We start from the raw sequence: 24,033 nt of genomic DNA, 5'->3' as shown, positions 1-24,033 counted from the left end.
CCACAGATCTGTGATGATGCTGATAATTAGCGTTTATACAATCAAGTACAAAGGCAGCCAGTTCTAAAATGACCTCCACTAAGGCAGACTCCTTACAGGATTAATTTTAATTCTTGAATTTTCTCTTGTGTGCTGACTCCTAATGGTGACAGAAATTGGAAACATTTTTGTTATTCTATAGCCAGGCATTTTCTCCTTTTTAGAAGAAATAGAAATGTTAACTGAACATTTACCCAGATGTTTACCAAAATGAAGTTATTAATATGATTGTTTTTGGGACAGTGAGGATTAGGGAGAAGACAGAAACAATCCTGCTCATGAAATATATTAAACTTAAGACTGTGATATGTATCATGTATGAAAATACATGTTCATATACTTGTGTAGTTCCTATTGAGCACAACCCTCCTCCCCTCTCAAACCTGTCATTTTTAGGTGCCTTTCTCTGGTGGCCTTTTCTTGGCACTCAGGAGTTGGCCTAGCTTTTTTATACAGCTATTTAAGAAAAAATATTTAGCCTGTGTTTAAAGAAAAAAAAAAGCCATATAGACTGTGGAGAAGATGTATTTGATATTAAATGCTAGAGAAGTAGAGTTTTAACTTTCTTTGTGCATACTAGAATTAAAGCACATTAGTTGAAAATTTTTCAGAGCACGATTTGACAATGCAACTTTTTTTTCTTGCAACAAAGTCCAATTTCCTCTTGTAGATCAAGTTGTAGTCATCTGGGAAGTTCCTGCCCTCAACCATTAGTTATTTCTCTCAACTGGAATTTGAAGTAATGTGCTACAGCCGAAGTAAAGGCAATTTTAATGTGAGGTACTTTGACTTGTTCTGAAGTAGACCAAAATTGCTCCTATCTCTGCTGGGAAGGGTTGTCTCCAGTGGATGGGTAGATACTGGGACTTGAATGTGGTGAAATTTTGAAACAGTTGGATCTGCAGCTCTGTTTGTGTCCCTAGCTTTAGAAGAGCTCACTTAGAAATCATGAATTCCCATCGTGTTCTCGTGGTGAAAAAAAAATACATGGCCTTACTAAAAGGTAGTCTTCATGATTACTGATGCAAAGTTACCATAAATCACAAATTGGGATTATGTGATTATGCTATTAGTGGTTCACCTCACTGTTAATATGTGTAATATATAAACAGAGATTATATGTCTTCAACTGGGTTCTACTCTTCTTAGTTGTTGCATCTTATCTAACATGCAAGAATAAATTTTATTCCTTTAGTGGTGACTTTCATCTATATTTTTTGTTCATAATTGTTTAACCAGAATAGAGAAAACTAACAGCAGTAGCTTATTGTGCATTTATTGTGCATTTACGTACGTGTACATATGCATTTATGTATATACATGTAGGCATACATGTGATCACACCTGTGTGGGCCAAAGCATCAAAAGTATAACTAAAAATCCATACACTAGGGCACCCATGAAACCTGTAAATTATAATTCATTAGTGATTTAAAAAATAATAATAATCTTTTCTATTGCTAGAAATAAAACCTTCTCTCAACATTCAGTATCACTAGTCCTTCCCCCTCCACAAGAATTTAGTGCTTAATGTGTTTTTTTTTTCTTTCTTTAAAATTGAAGAATTTTATTAGTTGCTAAAGCTATTCGGTAAGAGGGTATTTCAAAAAGAAACGTAAATTGTAAAATTCAGCTGGGACACTTACTGAACTGTTGGTATTGTTTTGTCAAAAACTGATTTAAAATGAACTAGAAAATTGCCGAACCATCAAAGTATGGGATGTGGGAAAGTTAATATATTAAAAAAACACTATCATGAGAAGAAAAAGTGCTATTTTAAAAATGATATTTTAAGAAATTCACTTATAGAGAGAATAGGGCAAAATCATAATCCTTTATGAGCCCAATAAAGACTGCCTGGCTACTGCTGCTTGATACAATACCTTTCTTATTGAAGTCAGGGAAAAAATCTACTATGGAGGGCTTTTTTGTGCTATATAGGTTTAGTTGGCTTTTCAACTTAAAGTGGAAGAATAATGATACCGTGATAAGTGTTCTTTGGACTGGTGAGGCTGGTGCACAATGCCCTGGACCAGCACGTGTGCATAGCAGCATGCATACAGCAGGGCTGGTAGCCCGGCAGCCAGGATGCCAGGGTTTGACAGGCGGTGGCTTCGCTTCATAGTGGACTTAGAGTAGTGGCTGTTTTCAAAACAGAAATATGCTTTTATCTCATCACCAAGACTTGGGGATGTTATTTTTGCTTTAGGGTGTGCAAGTAGCTGAAGGAGAAGCAAATCCATTTATTTTTTGTGGCTTCTCGTGAGTGGCCCACTGTGTGGCATTTTGGAGGATGAAAAAACAAGACGTCGTTTTACTTTAGGTCACTTGTTAATGTTTGTTTAAATAGTTAACTGGGGCATGCAGAGTACAGACAAAGATAAGACTGATTAGTATTTGCACTTTGCTTTGTATTTGTGTAGCTGGTGTTCCTCTGAAAACTACCTGGTGGTAGTAAGGCAAGGTAAAATATTTGCATTTCCTAGTCCTCTTCCTGCATGACTCCTTTCTCTTCAGTCTGTTCTTACATGTCCTTATTCATGGTGTGGAAGTCACTGCAAGAGTGTGGACTGTTTAGTCCCTGATTACATTCTGAGCTGTAATAAGATTTTTTGTGGTGTGTATGTGTTAGAAATATGGATTTTCATGAAAATTCAAATCTAAGAGACTACTGCTCTTGTTTTTTAAGAACGCCTGTCCTTAAAGGGAACACCAAGTAGAAAATACTTCCACCTGAAATTGGAATCCAAAATGATTACAAGCACCACCTAAGATTATTGCATATGAAGAAAAAAGATGCTTTTTGAAGTTGTTTACTATTTGACAATATTTTATAGAAAATTCACGTCCTGTCCATGCTGGTAACAAAATTCCCACAGACTTCAGTGGACTCAGAGTTTAACTCCTGTTAAACAACTGCCGTCAGCCACATTCTGCCATGGTGTCTCTGGCATTCTGTGTCCCCTGAGGGAGTCTGTGTGCAAGTCCTGTGCTGCAGAGAAAGGTGCTTGCTGGAGACAGCAGCACTGAGCCTGAGCAGGCCTCAGAGCTGGAAGGAGCAGAAAGACCAGAAAACGTTTGGTAGTGTCATCTGCACGTTTACAATAGTGAAAGAGGATCTCTCTTAAGCTGTTTTAAAATGAAATTATTGCATTTCAACATATACTGCTTAACTTTTCAATTGAATTTTTGCCTATCCAGTCATCTACAGCAAGTGTTAAATACCTTGAAAAATCTTGCTGTCTGTGTTCATTTATAACACAGTGTCCATAGGTAGAAATAGGTGCTGTTCCTAAAGCACAGCCTGTCCCACCACCATCAAAGCCTTCAGTTCCTAACAGAAAGCCTCTTTGCTGCAAGTGCACTTTTTAAAGCACACTACCTATGAGCCATTTAAGAAACAGCAGAGGGTTCAGATGTGTTTCGTTCCCTGGGAGCCTGTGTCTACCTTTCAGCCATTTCTGCACCCTGACTCTTCTCCAAACCACGTGGGGAAGGATGCTTGAAACCAGTTGTCTCTTTGTATGTCGTGCCACTGTTTCCTCCCACCTGCTTCATTCCTCCATGCCCAAGTGCCTCGCAAGAGCAGCAGAAGGCTTCTCTGGTGGAGGGGAGTCCAGCTGTTTTGGCTGCCTGCTGCTTTAGCAGCTGAGACCCAGATCTCTCCTCTGGCACAGACAAAGCAGGCTTAATGCTGCTCATCAAAATATGTTCACTGCAGTAAGCATGGGGAAAGCGAGCCAATGGGAATGCAATATGAATAACTTGAAAAACTGCAATTATGATTAACACTTCAGCTACTATTTACTTTAACATTTGACCAAGATAATGCTGCTAATTTCTTTTAGCTCAATGTGAAATTTAGAGTCTGATTGTTCTAATTGGCAGAAAAGGGAAAGCTGCCAAAAATACACACTGATTTACCTCCCTCTCGATCCTGTTGATGTCGCTGAAGTTGCACAGGATACTAACTATTAAAGAAAGTTACTTTGGGGCTTTGGCTTCCTTCTGCAAACATCCGTCTTTGATCTAAAAGCTCAGAATTTAAGACCCACCAAGTTAATGCTGCAAAACAGACAAGATGAAAAAAATCCATTAGCTCATCTTTCGCAGCTCTGCAGCATCCTGCTACTTTGGGGGCATTGGCCTAATTGATCTTTACAAATGTAAAATTACAGATGAGCCAACCACTAGAAAACAGTAGCAATGGTGAACAGAAAAGACATCTGTGGATTTGATATGGACCATTTAAGTATCATAGCTTATAGAAATAACATATGAAGCATTTAGAAGTATTCGGGTCTACCACTGAACATCTTCAGGCTCAGACACTTATGAAGATTATATACTGACATGAGGGTGGACTGTTGTAATCTAAAATCTGTTAGGCTACCAAATCTGTCATTAAATCAGTAAAATCTACCTCATTGTTCCAGAAACTGGTGTGATGCATGGATGGAAGAGTGATGTTGGGGAACCTTTTGCTGCCATGAGGATATTTATCATTGTAATAGAGAACAAAGTGAAGGCCCTCATGTAACATGTAGCAGAGACAGCCTAGGTGTTCTCGTCCCCTAAATCTTTTTCTAGAAAAGGAAATTGAAAATACTTGCTGCTTGGAAGCAGCAGGACCAAGGGGATTGTCTTTTTTTTTTTTTTTCCTTTGCCCCTTCCAAAACTATATCAATATCTTTCCATTGGTTTGCAAAATTTCTCTGTGTTTTAAATAGTATTTTTGTAACAAGTGGTATAGGTTGTACATCACCTGTTTTATCCCTTTGCCAGTTATGAAGCTCTAAAGCTATTTGCATTTGTCATGCTGTATTTCATTATTTTTTTCCTGAGTAGTCATTAAAAAAAAAAGTGAAAAAAAAAAAACACAAAACAAACAACTCCTGAAATCGAGAATGGTTTGAAAATACTTGGAGAATATTTGTGGGCAAGGTGGGGATGGCAGGCAACAATCTCCCCCACCGCAGTTTGGACAAATTTTAACAGCATCTCATGAACAGCCACCTGACTCATGTATTCATCTGTATTCTAGTACAGACTGTTTAATCATGTGTGTAAGCAGCAGGATTGCAAGATCTAGGAATATATCTAATAACCTTTCAAAAAGTAGCATAGAGTTTGAGCCAGGCGGCTTCCTAATGTCAGTATTCTGTATAGCTAAATCCGATGCTCTGGTACTGGTTAGTGACACTGGTGACATTGGCTGGGGCTGTGGGCTGCTGCCTGCAGGCAAAGGGACACAGGTAGTTGTTGTAAGGGGGTGTGTACTTCTGCCAATTAAAGCCCAACTGCATTTTTCAAATGCTTATAAAGAAAAAGAAAGAACTTTTGGTGTGGATTTACTTAATGTGAAAATCAGGACCTCTTAAAATTGATGAATCTGGAGTTAGCCAGCTGCCTGTTGATGATATTTCTGTCACGCTATCAGAAATAATACGGCATCTGACAGCTAAAGCAATGAAAAGATTGGTGATTGTTTATGCCATGTATGTTGCTTAACACATTGCCCAGTTTTGGTACAGCCTCCCTTCGGGAAGGTTGACTCGTAGTGCGTTTTTACTTGCATGTGCTTACATACTTTTTATGTTATTAAATATCACATTTTCAACCTCATTTTCCCTTTCAGGTTTATAACTAGTGGCCCCTCTGCAAATCTTTATGGTTTATGTATCTGCTAAGGAATGATAACTATCCATGTACTATTTTAGCCCAACAGGCACGTGAGATAATATGGCTTAGTCCTTTTTCATTACAGTCTGTGTTGTCTTGCTTAGTCTCTGGGTGAAGAGGGGACATGTGGGCAATGGCACTGGCTTAACTCGTTAAGCCAAGGTAATTTGATTGTGTGTCTGAGTTTTATCAAGAACAATCAGTGCAATAGTTTTGGAGAGAAGATCTATCAAAGGACAGACATCCCTGAAGTATCTTGAGTATTCTCCAAGCTCTCCCCTCCCCTCCGCTCTCCTTTTCAACCATACATTTTAGGATTTCTTTATTTGAATAGTAGTGCTTTGGGTAGATCAGAGATCTTATGGGAAATGAAGGAAGAGGGTCAACATTGCCTCTCCTTTCCTCAGCCTCCTTATTCTATGTTAGTCTCCAACTTTCTTTGACTCCCTGGGGTGTTTTTGTCACCCTATACAGAACGCACTGCCACTGCTAAAACACGTGGCATAGCAGAAAGGTCTCGTTTTATTCCTGTTTATCACTGAGGATTCACACCCTTCAAGACTTTTACTTGAAATCCGGCCTTGGAGATCTGGCCTTCTCAGTTGGGGTGGCAGGGAAAGCTAACAGTTTCCTTGGTTGGAAAGCATCAAATTGGATAAACAGAAAACAGGGGCCTGGAGAGCGGGAAAGCTCTTGATGGTGATTAGTTGTCATCCTGCTTGTCAGAACAAATGAAGAAGAGGAGCACAATGTTTGCACTGTTTGAACAAGCCTCAGAGAGCAAATTAGATGGTAAATGTGATCATAATTTGCCTGCCTTTCTTGAAACTCCCATGGTGCTATTAGTGTTTTTCTTTTTTCAGGTTAAAAAAAAAAGAAAAGCTTTAACAAATACATACTTCTGTGGAAACTGAAGTGCACTGAGGTTGTTTACGGAGATAATGTTTAAAGATTTCTGTGGTTTATGTGATAGTGCTTATTGCATTTACATAGTGTAGGCTGGTGCAAAGTGGTGTGTCATGCCATTGGAAAAAATGTATTTCAATACTGCACATGATGTGAAAAAAGATATAGGTATATATCCATGTAAATATATATTTAGATACGTATTCACATATAAAATAAACTTGTTCCTGAACTTTATATTGTACTTGGATGATACTGTTGATAAACCAATTAAGGTATTTTTTGGAAAGATGTCTGGAACGCAAACTCTTCTGTCCTATTTTCCTGTGATGATGTGCAGAGGCAGGCTATGCCCCTTGCTGAACTGCCAGCAAACTTCAGGTGACCACAACTGTTTCTAAATAAGAAAATCAGCACTTCTGTGTTTTGTGTGCATAGAAATGTGGAGTATTCTATAGCATTTAGATAATGAGTATGGGGTGGAGAATGGAGGAATGCTACTTACAGTTTATTTTACACATGAAAGTATTTCACACATAGCAGAAATTGTTAGTGTAAACAAGTATCAATTAAGAGAACAAGTATGAGCATTGTTGGAGAATAAGGTAAAAGCTGTGATGTGAAAGGGTCTCTTGGGCGAAGACAGATGACTGACAGTGAAAAGATTTAAAGTATTTTGATTGCTTTGCAATGAAATCCGAACCTTTGGAAACTAATAAAAATCGACTGAGCTTAATTAGAGATGTAGAGGAAGCAAAAAATCCTGTTTAAAAAACAAGTGCTTGGACTGTCATATCTCTGATTTGTAGTCACCCAGCTAGACAGAAGAACAGACTGCATTCAAAGTCAGAAATTTCCTCAATATATTATATTAAAAAAAAAAAGCAAAACAAAACAAACACACAAAAACCCAACATCAATAATTGCAGATTCACTATATCACTATGATATAGTGATAGGTAGGTAAAGACAGGAGAATGTAAAGAGGAGCATATTTATTTTTATCTCTTTATAAAATCATCTGTAGTATACCATGCAGCTCAGAGTGGTCTTGCTGACGCTAACATTTGCTCCCTATCAAACTGCATTTGCCTCTACATCTCTCTTCTTTACCTTTTATCCATTGTGGTAGGGACCCACTGGTAAAATACTCTGCTGAAGGGCCAGGGCCAGTGTGTCAACATTACCTAACGTGAAAAAGCGAAATTATGTCCTAAAGCAGAGAATTCTGTGCAGTTCTTGCATGCTGGCTCTGGTGGGCTGTGGTGCACAGAGCTTTAGGAATTACAGGGGCTCTTGGAGTTTCCTTTAGAAATGAACCTTGTTCCGCATCATCTCCAGCAAAGCTCTGTGATGGACATAGATATTCTCTATTGATCTGCTGGGACTACTTCAGACAGAAACATGTACATTTTTTGTTCCTGTGTATTTTCGATGAGCTCGGAGCAGAGCAGTAGAATAAATGAAAAGTGTTTTGTTTTAGTCAGTCAGAACAGTGCCAGATATTGTACTGTGCAAATACAAGGTGGTAAGTGTACACTTTGGCTGATGCAGTTTTTACCAGTATTTTAATATACTGAAGTTCCAATGAATCAAATTATGTTTATAATACAGCTGGCAACGTACTAGTGTGTTACATATTAGTAATGCACAGTGACAAGCAATTACATTTCATTTTTCTTTATTGACTATTTGAGGCTTTAAAATATTTATTTGGCAAGTTTGTGTCTCCTTTTTGTTATTTTTAATGATATGGGTACTTAGCAGGCGCATACAGTAATGATTTTTAAGCTGTAATAGAAAGCACATAGGATATGAACAGTGATGTGAAATAGATTAATTAAAATCAATGTTATTTCACTGAATACTAATTGAATTATTAATGCTTGGATCAGGGTTTTTCCCCATTTTGTGATTATTCAGCTTGTTGGCTGATGTATGCTTTTCTGTTGATGAAAGCCATTTCTCCATCTTGCTTTGTTGTTTGTTTTTTCTTTTTTCCTGCCACTCATTAAGGGAATATGTTATCAATACAAAATAGATAGATGGGGACTTGCTCACAGCAGATTTACTTTTTGCAGTGCTGTCTCCATCATCTCCACCAGCTGGCCCAATGCACTGGGGTGGCTGGTGGAGGAGAGCTGCAGAGAGACAGCTGCCCAGCACTGGACTGTCCTTTGGTTTGACCCGACTCCTGTTAGTGTGCTGCTGGATCATAGGATTTCAACTGAAGTAGACTACCAGTTCCTCTGTTTATGATGCCAACAATAAGGTGATAATTTTGTTTGCAAGTTCTTTTTTTTTTTTTAATTTGAAGGGATAAAAACTCAGTGACCACATGAATAACTGCGATCCAACTGAATTAGAAGAATGGGTTCCCTTCCCCCCAACTATTTTAACAATTATATTATTAGAAGACAGTCTATAAAATTATATAATTTACCTCTTAATTATTGATTACCATGAAATTAGAGAAGCAGAACAGTTTTGTGTGTCTATGTTTGCATGGAGCAGAAGAGACATGTCTTCTGTTTGTGAGTCTGTTTTCAGAAAACCCAGTGTGGTAAATGGTTAGGTAGCTGTTTCTACAACTGCAGTGCAGATAGGCATCTTGCCCCCCTCCCTCCCCCTAATTAGAAATGTTTTCCAGAAACTCCAAAACCAGTTTGAAACTGAAAAGATTCCCATAGTGGTAAATTGTCAACAGGACCTTGGCAAATGAGCAGTAGTTTTTGAGACCACTATGGAACAACCACAATTCATATTATTGAGACCTTTGGGAAAAATGCCTATGGCATGAGCTTCCAATATGCTACAAAAGACGAGAGATGTTACAATACCTCTAGCACATAAATAAGTAAGGACAACACATTGGTATATTATGGATCCTCAGCAAAACTAATGTTTTTTAATAACATTTGCTTAAATGTTATTTGTAGTGTTACAATACATTATCACAGATTCTCAGAACTCTCACAGCTGAACTGTAATTCTGTTCTTTTCTAGCCACAGGATTTGGTCTTCAGCTAAAGGCATTGTATGTCTCCAAAGCAAAGCGTAAGATTCCTCTCTTCAGTGGTATCTATAGTTCTGTCAGTTTGTCTCAGTAGGGTTACTTCCCTTCATTGTGAATCAGCAGTATGTATTATGTCAATTTTTTATTATCACTGCTACTTGCAAAAAAACTGCATTAACCAGTACTATGATTTGCATTTCTGTAATGCTTTCTGGAGGACTCTGAAACTTTACAAATTTGTTGTAAAACATGGTTTAGATTGGAAAATATTTTCGGCACTAATCACAGAATTAAAAGTGGATGCTGGAAGGCAGATCTTTGGACATCTCAGATTCTGAGTCATTTGTCCGGTGCATGTGTTATAGACCATCAAGCCGTTGTAACAGTGGACACAAAATGCTTCACATACATTTCTTCACATATTCTTTCTCTTAATTATCCTTTCTACCGGATGGGACTCTTAAAATACTATGAACATGTTTAAGGCTCTGCTGATAAGCAAGAAAGGATTCATGAAAGTGCTTTATTCATGTTTTTCTTTTTCATTTTTTTTCTTTTCCCTTATTTTCTACCCTCCCTGATCTCCGTATCTCTATTCCTTGATCTGAATGACATTTCTGATATGTTGTGTGACAAGATGTTAGTGATATCTAGCCCTTCACCTGTCTAAGTAGTTTGTCAACACTGCTAGCAACTGAAGGAGGAAGGAATGTAACTTTTCTTCACATCAAAAGAATTATTCTTACTTCATTTGGCAACAGCACTGGGAACAGCTTAGTGCGCATATCAAGTGTGGATCTTACAACTTTCTGCTGCTGCTGTAGTGGAATTGGATTAATCAGGCAGTCAGAGGAAGGAATGAAATGACTCATGTGCGGGACTTGGCATAATACAGTGTCCATGTCCCAGATCTTTCCTTCATATAAGCCTCAGCTCCCCACAGCCCTTCCACATAATTTCTCTGTAGATGTTAGCTAAATACTGTCATTCTAGACTCTCATCCAAAGTCCCAAAGATATGACCCCTTAACAAATACTTAGCCAGAGAGTTTGAGTTACTGCAAAAGATTTACCCCACTGCTTCTCAGTTAGATAAAACTTGTTGTTTAGGCATATCAAGGATTCAAAATTCTTTTGTTTGAGTCTGATCTACAACATTCCTCAGATAGATTTTCTGATAAAAGTGAGAGGGAAGAGATTGTTTGGATTTGACTTCTTGACCAGCTCCCATAAAACTAACTCTTAAGCTTAACCTCAAACCATTTTCCCTTGAATTCTGTTTTGCTGAAAAATAGGTTAAATGGATGGCAGTAACTTCCTGTATCCATCTAACTATAGATTCTTCTTCCAAACTTCATCTTAAGATGGATGGAATTGAGGAAGGGAGACTAAAGTCTTGGTGTAAGGGAACTTATTTTTTACCTCCTTCAGAGTTGTTTCTCTCAACTTAGAAGATACTGTTCCCATTCTAATACATATGATATTCTCTTGATTTGAATTTGGTATGTTTAATGGAATTTTAGAAGGGAGAAAGAAGGAGTCCTCGATCTTCTGCATTTGAAGTTAACAACAGACATGAACTATTCCTGTGAAATGTCTGGCTTGTATCTCAAGACATATCTTTATAATATTATTTTTGCTCTTTATGCGAAAGGAAAGTTTTCTTTTCATTATCCTTTGTAGTTGGGATGATAACTGTTTCAGGCAGTACTTCCTGTCCTCTTCGGTACCTTGTGTTGAACCTCCACAAAAAGGCAAGCCTTTGAAACTTGTTGGCTTATTGGTAGAGCAATTCAAAATTAAGGCCTGAGATTGATCAGTAAAGGCTCTCGGACTTGGGACATATCGCAGCAGGTACATCCTTTCATCATAGAGATACTAAAATAGAGTGATTGAACAGTATAGAGCAAAATAATTCTCAGTGCATTCTTTTACTAGGTTTTGCAAGAGAAAAGCTTTGAGATCCATCATCATATTTGAATTGCATGTTTTTCCATCTTTATTGGTCTCCTGCAACTAAAGTCATTTGTGTTTAAAGTATTTTATTAATTGTTCTCTCCTTGTTGGTAATTCTTTTCCTTTTCCTCCATTGGAAAGATTTATTACCGTTTTTACTCCTTCCCATCCATATTCGGTTGACAAGGCAGTGGGTAGCCATGCAAGAGAAGATAGGACTGATTTCTTTACGTGTAATTTTATCATTTCCAAGCTTGGGGATTCACTTCATCAGAATTCATTTTGTATTCGTCTAAAATATTCCTTATGCCACATAGGTTTGTAAAGTTAAGAAAATCATATTTCTCATTACTAATGGGAGGCTAAATAAATAGGAAGACACATAGGTTTTGGAATAGTTGAATATGTTGAATATGGACAGAAAAAATAATGGGGAGAGGAGACATAAATTCCTCCTAGACTGTTTCTAAGAAATAACTTTTCTGCAGTAATTTTTGATCTTTTATGTGTCCTCAGTTATGGTAGAATGCTTGAATTTTAAATTGCCTGTGGTAACAAAAGGTGACATCAGGTGAAACTGGAATTTAGCAGTGGGACTAATGGGATATTTCTTGGGAATCTGGTGTCTATGAAGGACCGGAGCTTGGAATGAGTAGGGAAAAAGTCTATTTTGAAAGGTTAAGATGATGACAAGCATCAATTTGAAAAGTAGATGTTAAACTAACCTATATTAACTAAATAACCCATATAACCTAAACTTGCCTATATTAACTGAATTAACTAACTTTGCCTTTCAAAGAAGGATATTAAAATACTACCTAATATTATTTTGTAGAGGGGAACACATTGTAAAGCTCAATCTGATCATAATACAAAAGGCCTGTTTGGACTTTTTCTTTACCTCCTGTCTTTCCCTTGTAACAAAGCTACTATAGAGAGTTGATGAAAGAAGTTAAAGATGTTTAGTCAAATTATTGGAGTATATGAATGAATTAACATTCATTTACCAGTAATGATATGGTTTTATGGTTTAGTTACTGCTTATAACTGAATGGCATCTTCCACAGCATTGAATCATCTCCCACAGCCTTGAATCAATACTCTGGGTCAGAGACTGCAAAATGATTGACTCCCAGTGTGATTCCAAAGCTGAGATGGCCAACAGAGGAGGAAAAAAATGCTTAATGCATGAATGGAGATATAACACAAAGGAAAAATAGCAAGTTGATAAGTAAAAGAAAAGATGCTCAATCTTCACTTCCTATAGTGACCTGGTTCACTTTTAGAAATATTCTACACATATGCAACTGACTAGAGACTGATTCAAAAAAATAGCTTTTTGTTGAGTTCAGTAGGAAATACTGCCTTTTTAAAAAAGTGATAGAAATCCAAGCATATCATATAGCAGGAGTCTGGACAGATGAAGTTATGGCTCCTGATGATTCAGCACTAGCAGTTTTTCTGGACTCTAAATCACTGGCATCATTTTGTCCGTTCTTGGAATAATTTGATATGTTAAGTTTTTTGTTCCGTTTCTCTATTTGAGTTTGCTTGATAATGATTTACTGTCCATTCCTTTTGTCTCATATTTTATGTCTGGGAAACTCTTAATTGCAGCTTGTCCTTGGCAATAACTGGCATTTGTCTTAGTTTTTGCTCACTAGTGTTAGTCCAAATGCTTGTAGGAGTTTACTGATACCATAAACATTTTTGCTCAGTCACCAAAATCCTTATTGGTGGTTGGCACATAACACTGGCTTTGCCATCATACTTTCTCCAGCATGATCATATTTACTCTGTTGCTTTTCTCCTCTGGTTGTCAAAACCCTGCTCTGCTTCCCTGGCAGATGGGCTTCTTCTGACGGATCTTATCATTAGAATATATTTTATTCTTATGCCAGGATTGCCTTTCATGACAGCTCTAGTATTTCATCATTGCTAATTATTCCTCTCAAGTGCTTCTGAAGTGCTTTATTCCTACTTGACGTAGCCAAGGACAATATGGTTATGGCAAAAGCATTGGAAAAAATTCAGCAGAGGTAGCATCCAGTGGGTCTGGAGATATATCCAGCTCTTTTATACAAGCTCCTACCAAGTCAGATAGGAAACACTGCTGTTGCCAACAAGCTTTCTTGTACAGACCTATATCCTTCCATAGCAGGAGATAGAAGAAAGACATCAGGTTCACCTACCAGCTCATCACACTGCCCTTGAGGAACTATTACAGCTCAACGGATTAATCAGATAGATTAATACTCCTGCTCTCTGGTGATTACCAGAGGTCTGTTTTGATGGCTCTCATTCTGGCACTTTTCCCACTGAAACCCTTTTCCATGTTAAAGTGGAACTAATTAATTCTAGGGCAATACTGAATGGTTTCTTTTAGGTTAACAGTTCAGTCAGTTTATGTCTTGATGCTCTAAGTCCCACTGAGATATCTTAAACCAATTCTCTAGACAGTGTAAGAAGGTTGCCTTGCTACTGGATGTGCAAGCTTTCGAATAAGTGAGATCACATGTAGTTGCAGTCTTAAACATTCGTATTTTTGAGTGGCATCTTTGTTAGTTTTTTCTTTCATGAAGATGCCATATTTGTCTTCTACTGACGATCACCTGCATTTCTTCAGTAGTACTTTCAGACAGACAGCATTCTTCTGCACAGGAATCATAATCTGCCATGTGATAACAGCACATGCCACTCTACTCCAGAAGTGGCTGTGCTGTGGTGACTGCCTTAAAGACAGTATCCTACCACATGATAGCAGCTGAGAGGCATGAAGTTTGAGATACAACACTGACAATGCTATGGGAATTATGTGCAATCTTTGGTCAGGCTCTCAGGTCTTTTTTAACAGAGGCAATAATATATATTACATGTGCAGCAAAGTCAAAAATAAACCTGCATACTTCTGTGATTATCAAATAATAAAAACCTGTGACTGTCAAATAATCAAAATAATCACTGCATCTTCAACGATAAAACTTTACATTAATATTTTTTGTTCCTGAATGTTTCCTTTCTAAATGATTTTGAGTTTTAAGCTGAATTCTTTGTCTAGACATATTCAGGAATCTTAAGCTGTCGTGGAAAAAGTCCAAGTATTGGCCTCCTCTTGAGAGCCTATTATCTACTCTTTTTTGGATATATTTTCAATTTGCGTTGAAAATACTTTCCAGTGTTTTATTATTCTCACAGCCTAGACAACAGATAGAAAACTTAGTTGTATCTCTACAACATTTGAAAATATTTATTTTTAAATATTATTAAGGAAAAAAATGTTAGCCTTTAATTAGTTCCAGAGGAAATGTAATTGTGGAAGAGTTTATCAATGTTCATCTTCTGTAAGCAAAAGAATTTTGAAAGAAACAGTTTGGCAAGCTGCTGTTAAACACCAATTCAAAAAATTCCAATCTGACTTCAGGGTAGGAGCATTCCTACTGGAAAACACATAAGGGTTTGCAATGATTTATATACTTACTTAGCCAATTCAGTGCTGTGGTGCTCAGTATTTTGAAGAATAAACTCTCTAGAATTAGGCAATTGGTAGCCTTGAGCATCTCTTTGTTCTCTCAGGTTTTGTGCTTAATTGATTTGCTACTTGAGTGGTATTTTTAATTATTGTTTATTTTTATTGTGTTGTCATTAATAGTTTTATTTCTTATTCTTTTGTTTTTTATTGGAGCGTACCACACATCTTGACTCAGAGCTCTTATTTATTCTGTATTAGTTACTAGGCTGGCAAAAGGCAACCCTGAAGGGACTCTGCCATTTCCAGTTGTGTCTAAAATAATCTCTGTACTGCTGTGAGCAGGGACTGTCCTCAAAAGCACCGAGTTTGATCCTCTTGTAGTGGAAACAGTATTACAGTGGTTTGATGATTTGCCATAAATGATTAGCAAATGGACAGGAAAGCCTTGGAGAAGATGAAATATATGATCCTCCAATTCAGGCTGCAGAAATAAGGGTGTTCTTGAGGAAACTTAGACAAAGTAAGCCACTTCTAATCCCCACTAGACTGACAGCAGTATTTCTATCTTATGTATTGACTGTCTGAGACGAGGCAGGCTCCATTTTTGCCTTCAGTGCTGGGTGGGAGCTATATATATATGAATCTCATCCTTTCTCAAAAACAACTGAAATGTGTATTACAGAAAGAGCTGGGATCATTTGGTAATGGTGGTGACCCTGTTCCTGGCTTTGCTAATCAATCATTGTCCTTTTGCCAATGGATAGTTCCATGTTTTACCTCACTGCAGGTGACACAGCCATTGTACAGATGATTTTCGTGTATATTCCCTTGAGTTAGTCTCTCTGTTCCAGTGTCATCCATCCATATTCTCTGTTCTCACAATCTATAAAATGACTGCAGTCTAAGAGAAGCTGAGCCTCCTAAATCTCCTGTTAGTGCTTCTAGGAGAAGAGGTCCATTCTTTGTACCTTTTGCACCTGGTTTCAGACTGTAAGGGAAATGATAGTACAGCACAAGATCTCATGGGAAGTTCTGCATACAGCTGATTTGAGGTACTACATTGTGCTTCTGGAATAATCAAATGTTTGTGATTCATAGAGAATAAGTTGGGCTCAAAAGGACTTCTGGAGGTCATGTAGCCAAGCCTTCTGCTCAAAGCAGGGCACATTCAAAGTTAGATCAGGTCAGTCAGGGCCTTGTCCAGTCGAGGCCTGACAGCCTCCAGGAATGGAGGTCCCCCCAGCCCCACCTGAGCAGCGCATTGTGGGGATCAGCATTTATTATGGGAGAGGTATCTGTACTAAGCTCTTGCCTTCAGTGTGGCACCTAAATGCACACTGCTTTTTCCATCGAAGGATTTGCAATATGGTGCATTTCACCTTTTATTGCCACCTCACACAGAAGAACAGTGGGCAACTGCTAAAACATGGTTTGCAATGTACAATTTTCAAAAGCACTTTTTGGTGGGGGAGTAGGGGGACACACATACATACATTGCTGTCATAGCACAGAGTAGAGAAAATCAGACACTCCTACCTCCACCTCTGAGAGGGTCACTTCAGCGGTTCCCTTCAGGAATTGTGACTACAGCTGGAGAAAAACTGGTGAGTAAAAAAATGAGCACTGGTTAGCTTCTGAAAGGGAAATGTCAGTAGTGAAACATATTTGGTATAGCTAAGAGATTGCCAAGGGAGGACATTGTTTATTTGAGGTTCTTGAAAGGTATAGACATCAAGAAAGAAGTGATTTCTTCAGAGAGGGACATGGGACTGTAACTAATGGATTGGGAGAATTAATGGGATAATAAAATAATTAAGAAAGCAGAAATTTCACCTGAGGCTGTCAAATCTGACATAACTGATAGGAGATGGAATTTCCTAGGTTATACTTGAAGAAGAATTAATTCAGGAAGTGTCAATTGGCCAATAAATCATTTCAGTTGGAATTGCAGAAGAGGTTTGTAGCTTCCAAAAGAAAATTGTGTTTGTTTTTGTGTGTGAAAAGATCACCATATAGTATGCCAAACTCTGTATAAATGTTGCCAGCATGGACTCCCTGAACAAAGACTGTTTCATCACTTTAAGCACAGACATCTTGTAGATTACTGGGCAGTGAGAGGTTTTTTTATTTGTATTTGAGTAGTTTTCTTTCTAATTTTAAAATGAGTCTCTCAAATGTTCTGCTTCTCTTCTTTCATTTATGTTTTATTTCCTTACTGTCTTCATTTTTCACAAGCTAAAATCAGAGCAATAATGTAAATACTTGGGTAAGAGCTCTGAATGAGTCTCTCTTATCTCACTTCTGTGCATTTTTACTGCTCTCCCTTGCATTTAATCTTTCTTTTCCCCTTCCCTGTCATACTCCTGTCAGCCAAAAAAGAGGTAAATTACAGGGAAAATGGGGTGGCTCTTGTCCTCTCTTATTTTTTAGATGTTTTCTCTCTTCAGAAGGTTTGCAGCTGGTTTCATTTTGTTTCTGTTTTTTTTTTTCAGCTAAGAAACTACCTCAGAACATATCTGCAAGAGCGATCACTGTTTTTTTTGTGTGTTTTCTGTGATATTCTGCAGCACAGATAATGCTATAAATACAATGCTACATCTAGCAGCAGACTAAGATTTTTGTCATTTTAGCTTCATGTGCACTAGTTCTTCTGCAGTTTCTGTTATCATCCCAGGCTTGTGACAAGGGAAGGGCTGAGTTTGTCACTAATGTGGATCAAATCCCTTCTCTGGTTAGGATCCACCACTACTGGGAGGAAAAGTAATTTCCAGGTTGTTTTTACTTGATATTTGTAGTTACATCAATTTATAGCAACTCAAAGAGCCTGCTGGATTTTGTGGAGACTGCTATATTTACAGTCAACGTCGGGGTTACCAGTAAGTAGCCAACAAGCCCACTATGGAATGGGAGTGACATTATCAGTCATCTTTTCTCCTGTCTAGACTTGCAAGCAGGGGAAGTGCATTCACTTGTCTGAGCTAGTGTAGGAGGTTGTATGTGAACATAGATAAGAAATTACCTTTATTTATGGGAAGAAATCTTTCTTCCCTTTTGAACTGGCAGGCTGAGCAAAACGGTTACAGTTCTCCTTTAAGTAAATGTCAGCGTGATGCTAGTCTTGCCTCAATCAAACCTTAAAACAGTTATTACCGCAAGACAAGGAGATTTCTGTTCAGCTGGCTGGTTGGCCTTCTTGGACATGGCTTCAGCTGTTCCTTTGAAATTCCCATTGAAAATTTTTGAGTTTAGCATGAGCCAGCATTTTAAAAATACTGATTTTTGCAATTGCCCATTGTATTGTTAAGGAAGGGCGAGTATTGGTTAAGTGTGCGGCAGCAACAGCTTACTTTTCATTTCCTTGCTGTGCAGTGCAATCCATGCTCTTCTGTGGCATTCTCTTCTACTTGAAAAGCTTGACACTAAGTGGATATATATTTTTAAATATAGACAGGAAAGCTATTATTTTTTATTTAGCTTTTACTGTGTAATGGAATTTGTGACAAGGTTATTTGCTTCAATATAATTTTGTGTACTGATTAGTGTTCTTTGGAAGGGGCCTTGAGGCGTGTTGCACGAAAGATGCTATATAAGTAGGGAATGGAAGGGTAAACGACCTTCATTTAAATGCAGTCAAGTAATCATTATCAAAGTTTTAAGCAATTTGAACTGCCTAACAGGAGGTATGATGACAATAATTGCCAATGTCCTTAAAGGACAGCTGTACTCATTTGATCACTGCCACATGCTTAAAGTTCATAAAAGGAAAACCACTTTTCACAATCTCTAAGCAGTATCTTAAGATATATATTAAATAAATAAAAAATAATACAAACAAACAAACAAACAAAAACACACAGAAAACAGCGCACACGTTACAAAATGGATAGTTTGGAGGTCTCTGCATGTAGCCCAGCAGAATTTTATCATATACCAGCGTAGATGGCTATACTGGAGGGTGTCCATGAATTATCATTAGTTGAAAGAAAGAAAGAAAAATTGTTGTTGTTGTTTTTAAAGTGGATTAGTATTTAAATAGGAATGGAGTGGCTAGTGCACACCTATAGCTGAGCAGTTTTGCCATGCGAGTGGCTGGAATGCTGGGCTCTGTGACGCTATTCTGAGCTTAACTTCTAGTGAACTGGGGACATGCCAGCGAATTACGTTGAAGAACTGAGAACAAATGTATTATTATTTCTCTTTACTCCTTTCCACACTCAAAATCATCTCAGAATATACAGACATGCGCAGGCAGAAATGGACTTTGCCCATTTTCTGAGATACACAGAGAGGAGCCAGTCCCAGTTTCAAAGCAATAGTTCATTCCTTAGTGTGACTCTGCCAAGTTAATATTTCCCATCTTTCTCTTAATGTTCTCATCACTGGCCTAGTCCTACAAGTTTTTCACAGCCTAAGAAGAGCTCTATAGCCCTTCTGAGATGGGTATATAAAACACAAAAGGGCCTAGGGAATCTCAAAGTCCAGTCCCCTACTGTCACTATATATTATAATATAAAATGATAAAGCTATGTCTTAACATGAGCTAATTATTTTTGTCCTTCAGGACTCTGGTTGGCTGTTCAATAATGTTACTGGCCTGGGAGTTACAAATCTTCTAATTTGCAGCATAAATTTATTTATGGCTGTTTTATACTTATTTGTTCTTGTGCCAATGTTGTCTTTTTGACTTAAAAAGTTCATCTCAAGCGTATATGCTTTGCTGATTATTTTTTTTTTTTGAGATGAATCATATTCCTGTTCAGCCCGGGCAGCACAGAGCAAGCCAACTTCTTTTATTCTCTGTGAATGTAGACTCTTTATGCCCAGTGTCACCCCTATAGCTCTTCTCTGTTCTTCCACTTTAAATTAATCTTCCTTGAAGGAACCAGAATTACAGTTCCAGTGAGGTTTCACTGTGTAATGACATTAATGCTTTCTGCAAAAAAACTACTGTTTATATTTTACAATTGCATAACCCATTTCCATGTTTACTTCACATTAGTTGGTGAAAGTCAATCTTCTGTTCAGTTTATGCATTTCATTTTTTTCCTTTCCCTTTTCCTTGTGGTAAAGTTTCAATTTGAAGCTTTTTTTTTTTTTTTCCCACTACTACTTTGTACTACTGCTTTCTCTTCATTACCCAGGTTTACGTGGAATGTGATATTTTTCCTGGATAAGGAAAAATAAAGGTTAGACTAGATGATCTTAGAGGTCTTTTCCAACGTGAATGATTCTATGATTCTATGGACGATTTTTTTATTTTTCTCGGTATTGATGATGCCTCCTAATTTTGCATAATCTGCAAATTTCCACTCTATGTTCCTGCTTCTTTTTTTGTCATATTCAGTACTGAATTTAAGGAAGTTTTACAGACTGATTTCTGACGAACTTCATTACCAAGCCCCCTCCAGTTCAGTAGCTGACCTTTCAATACTGTCTGTCATTATATGCCTTAGTTATTAGTTATTCTTGGTTATTATTATTAACTAATTTACAGTCCTTTTACACATTCCTGTCTATACAGCTGTTAATGCATAAAGCAACCTATCATATATATGCAGGTGTGCAGTTAGATGATTCAGTAATTTTCTTTGCTTAACATCAGCCACATTATCAAAGAAATTAGCTTGATATTAATTACCTTTGGTAAATCCATTGTGAACTCCATCCAATTTTTTTCTTTTATATGTATATACACACTTATTTAAGCCTTGAGCTAATAATAATTTAAAAAAAGTTGACTGGATCGATTCAGCTTCTCTGCCTCCTTAAATATTGGTGCTCTTCTTCCCACCCCTCCAAGTTCGGATAAAATCTGGGAGTTTTATTGCATAATTTCTCGGTCTGCTCTAGCACACTTCATTGTTTTTTTCTATGTCTATTATTTTGATATGACCAGACTGTTTTATCCTGCATATCCCTTTTTCACAGTCTATAATGTCATCAGACACCCTTTTCTGTCTATTTTTATTTTTTCCTAAGGAACACATGTATTTTGGTATCTGTGTTCCAGCCCTAACTGCTGTTTCAGTGCATTTTGCATTCCTGCATTCACTCATTCTACATCCTGTAGCACTTCAAACTTTTCCATTTTGTTGCGCTGACTCCTTGCATTCTCAAACAAATCTTGAAAGTATTTCTCACTGATTGAATCCAGTTCCCTAATTAGTCTCTTCATGAACCATGCCATCTAACTGATGATAGTTCACATCAAAATTAGTATTTTCTTCTAGATGTCCATCCTATTTCCCCATCTGTTCTTTAAACCATTATTGTATCCTTGTTTTCCTGATTTCCCTCTTCCTTCAAATCAAATCCAGATGTGGAAAATATGTGCCTATTCCAACAGTCTTTCTGTTTTAGTTTACAGCTAATATATGCATAGATGTGCAGTCATTAATGGAGAAGGAAGAAAGACCTCAATAGAAGTTTAGGGAAATAGTGAGTATATGTAATTTTTATTCCAAAATTAAAATGCAAGATTTGCCTTTCTAAAAAGGGGTAATTCTCTCTTTTTTTTTTTTTTTTTGGATGGGTCTTTCTCTGTTTCATATGCATTTTTTTAAATTACAAGAAATTCCAGCGAGGATTTCTGGAAAACTTGGAACATGTCTCACAGTGTTTAAATTGCCTTACCATGAAAAAAATAAAAAAATAAAAAAAAAAATTAAATAACAAATAGGAAGTATGCACTAATATTTCACTGCATTAATATTTCACTGCTTTTACTATATAACTTAATGTTGGTGACATTCTTTGAAGTGTCTTGCTGTTCCTGTGGAATCTCCCAGGCCGCATCCTGTAAACTAAATGAAGCCAGGGCATACTCTCAAATGTGGGTTCAAACCCGCTAACATCCACACTGTGCCCCTTGTCCTCACAGCTGGAGACTGGACCCTTTTCCATGTTATTTATTGGTATAAACAGTTATTTCTGGAGAAAAACAGTATTTTCTAAGTAAGTTCCCATCTGTATGTCTCTCAGAGAGTATTTTTCCCCCGCAGCAAGAAGTGAGAAATGTTTGTTTTCTTCTTAATTAGTAAGAATAGTTGATAGTAACCATGGTAGGTGGGAAGGGTTTGGGGATGAAGATTTATGCCAGAGCTGTTAAACTCCTACCTCCAGCTCGCTTTGCAATCAATTACTGAGCTACTGCATAGAATGGGGAGGAAGAAGGAAAGTATTTTGTTTTTGGCGAAGTGAATCAGTGTCCCAGGTTCCACATGAGAACCAAGTGTTCATTACAACTAGGAATGTTGTTCTTGCATCCCTAATTAAAACACGCTGCTCCTACTTTTTATTCTTTCTAAATGTCCACAAATGGTTCATACCAAAGTCTATCCTCTTTATACCTTACAGTCTTTACCCTGACAAAAGTGGTGCCATTCTCTCTCCGTCTTCAGGATGCTCTCTTCTCTTCTCCTCTTAAGGTATAAAACCAGCCCTTTCTAAATTAACAGCTTTTGAATGAAGTGGAAGGGAAATTGGGAATACTTTTCAGTAGAAAAATGTCAAAGTTTTAGGATGCAACTTTGAACCAAATAGATCTTGCTTGAGCCTTCTGAGATTTTCTCACCACTGTTTCTAGGTGAAACTGTATTTATAAGATTATTTTAGCATCAAAACACAACTGCATTTAATTCCACTGGATTGCACTTTTGTTACATTGAGCAAACGTTGATGCATATATCATCTCTGCAGAGTTCCAAAAGAGATTTAAGACACAAATATCGTAAAACAAACATGTCAAAATAAAAATGCAATTATAAGTCAAGATGTCTGGTGACTTCAGTTGAAAGAAGAAAGGGGAAGTTAATAGAAGCAGAATACATATGTGTATTTGTAGCCAGAAAGGGGTTTACTCATTTTTCAATGCAGTAGTGCTACATTATCTGATAGAACGTAGAAGAGCATATTTTTTATAAGGATATTTTTATTTACATGTAATTAATTGACAGAGTTCAGATGTTTGCAGTGCTAATACAGGTACTTTTAATAAGAAAATTGGAATATGAAAGTATGAAATAATTAAAGCAATGATCAAATTCTCTGATTCCACTGGCATATCTTACTGTTTTCCAATAAGAAAATTGCCTAAGCCAAAAGGTATTAAACTTTAGAAATGGAAAGCAAAATTTTAAAATAAGTCTAAGCAATGCTCCTACAACTTTATTTTTAAGTTCCTGTAGTTGAGGAGATTTATTTTATATTGGGCAACTTTTTACTCTGTTTTTTACTAATTTTGTATCATCTGATACACTTAACAACACCTTAAATATTTACTGGATAGAGATTAGTATATATAATCAGAATATGCATTTTTTCCACCATTCTCTATTATATTATCTTTCCTTTACTCTATTCTACTTATGAGCATTATCTTGCTCAAAGTGAAAACTCCCCTGATTTCAAACTGAGTAACAGTCGGTGTTTTTCAGTGAGAAGCTGGTGCTGATCTCGAGTGGAATTTTCAACCACAAGAGGAGTTGCAATTGCTCGTTATTCCCTTAATTTGTACTTGCCCTGGAAAACTGCTTGCTGTGAAATATTTGTAATATCACATAGAGGCTTGATGGCATTAGACATAATTTTGCGTCTACAGATGGAACCAAAATGTTGACCATGGAACAAATATGCTTCATTTAAAGCATAAGTTACTTTGTTGAAACTAAGAGCATATCCGTGTTGTTCTTTTCCTGGTTGTATAACTGTGATAAGAGTGAAAAGAAATCTGATCCTAGGTTTCTGTGTTGGCAAAATCCTTTCATAGCCTCAGTTACACTGTGAATACGGTAAGTGGTACTTTAAATTGATGTAGTTTTCCTCACTAAAGTGGTGAAAGTGAAATTAAGCACAGCACTTTTCCAGTATAAATTGTTCCTAATGCTACAGTTATAAGCTAGATGTCGTCAATCAGCAGACAAAGTCTCTAGAGCTGCTATGCTTGAAACAAGTAATCTTACTTAGCC

General features: G+C 37.2%; 1 protein-coding gene across 10 annotated transcripts in view; it reads left to right on the top strand.

Annotated features, from left to right (window-relative positions):
• Positions 1 to 24,033, top strand: part of FIGN (fidgetin, microtubule severing factor) — a 387,517-nt gene that overhangs the window by 328,845 nt on the left and 34,639 nt on the right. For 2 of the 10 annotated variants that reach the window (XM_083840819.1, XM_083840816.1), the window contains one exon: positions 21,428 to 21,505. The exons of 7 other annotated variants lie outside the window; for them this stretch is intronic. The gene's annotated coding sequence lies outside the window, so the exon portion shown is untranslated. Of the gene's footprint in view, positions 1 to 17,013; positions 17,024 to 21,427; positions 21,506 to 24,033 lie in introns of those variants that run through there. One more of the 10 variants, XM_083840814.1, reaches the window with a different exon arrangement.

The sequence above is a fragment of the Anser anser genome (assembly GCF_964211835.1).
Source record: "Anser anser genome assembly, chromosome: 6".
Classification (NCBI taxonomy): domain Eukaryota; kingdom Metazoa; phylum Chordata; class Aves; order Anseriformes; family Anatidae; genus Anser; species Anser anser.
This window is presented reverse-complemented; position numbering and strand designations above follow the sequence as displayed.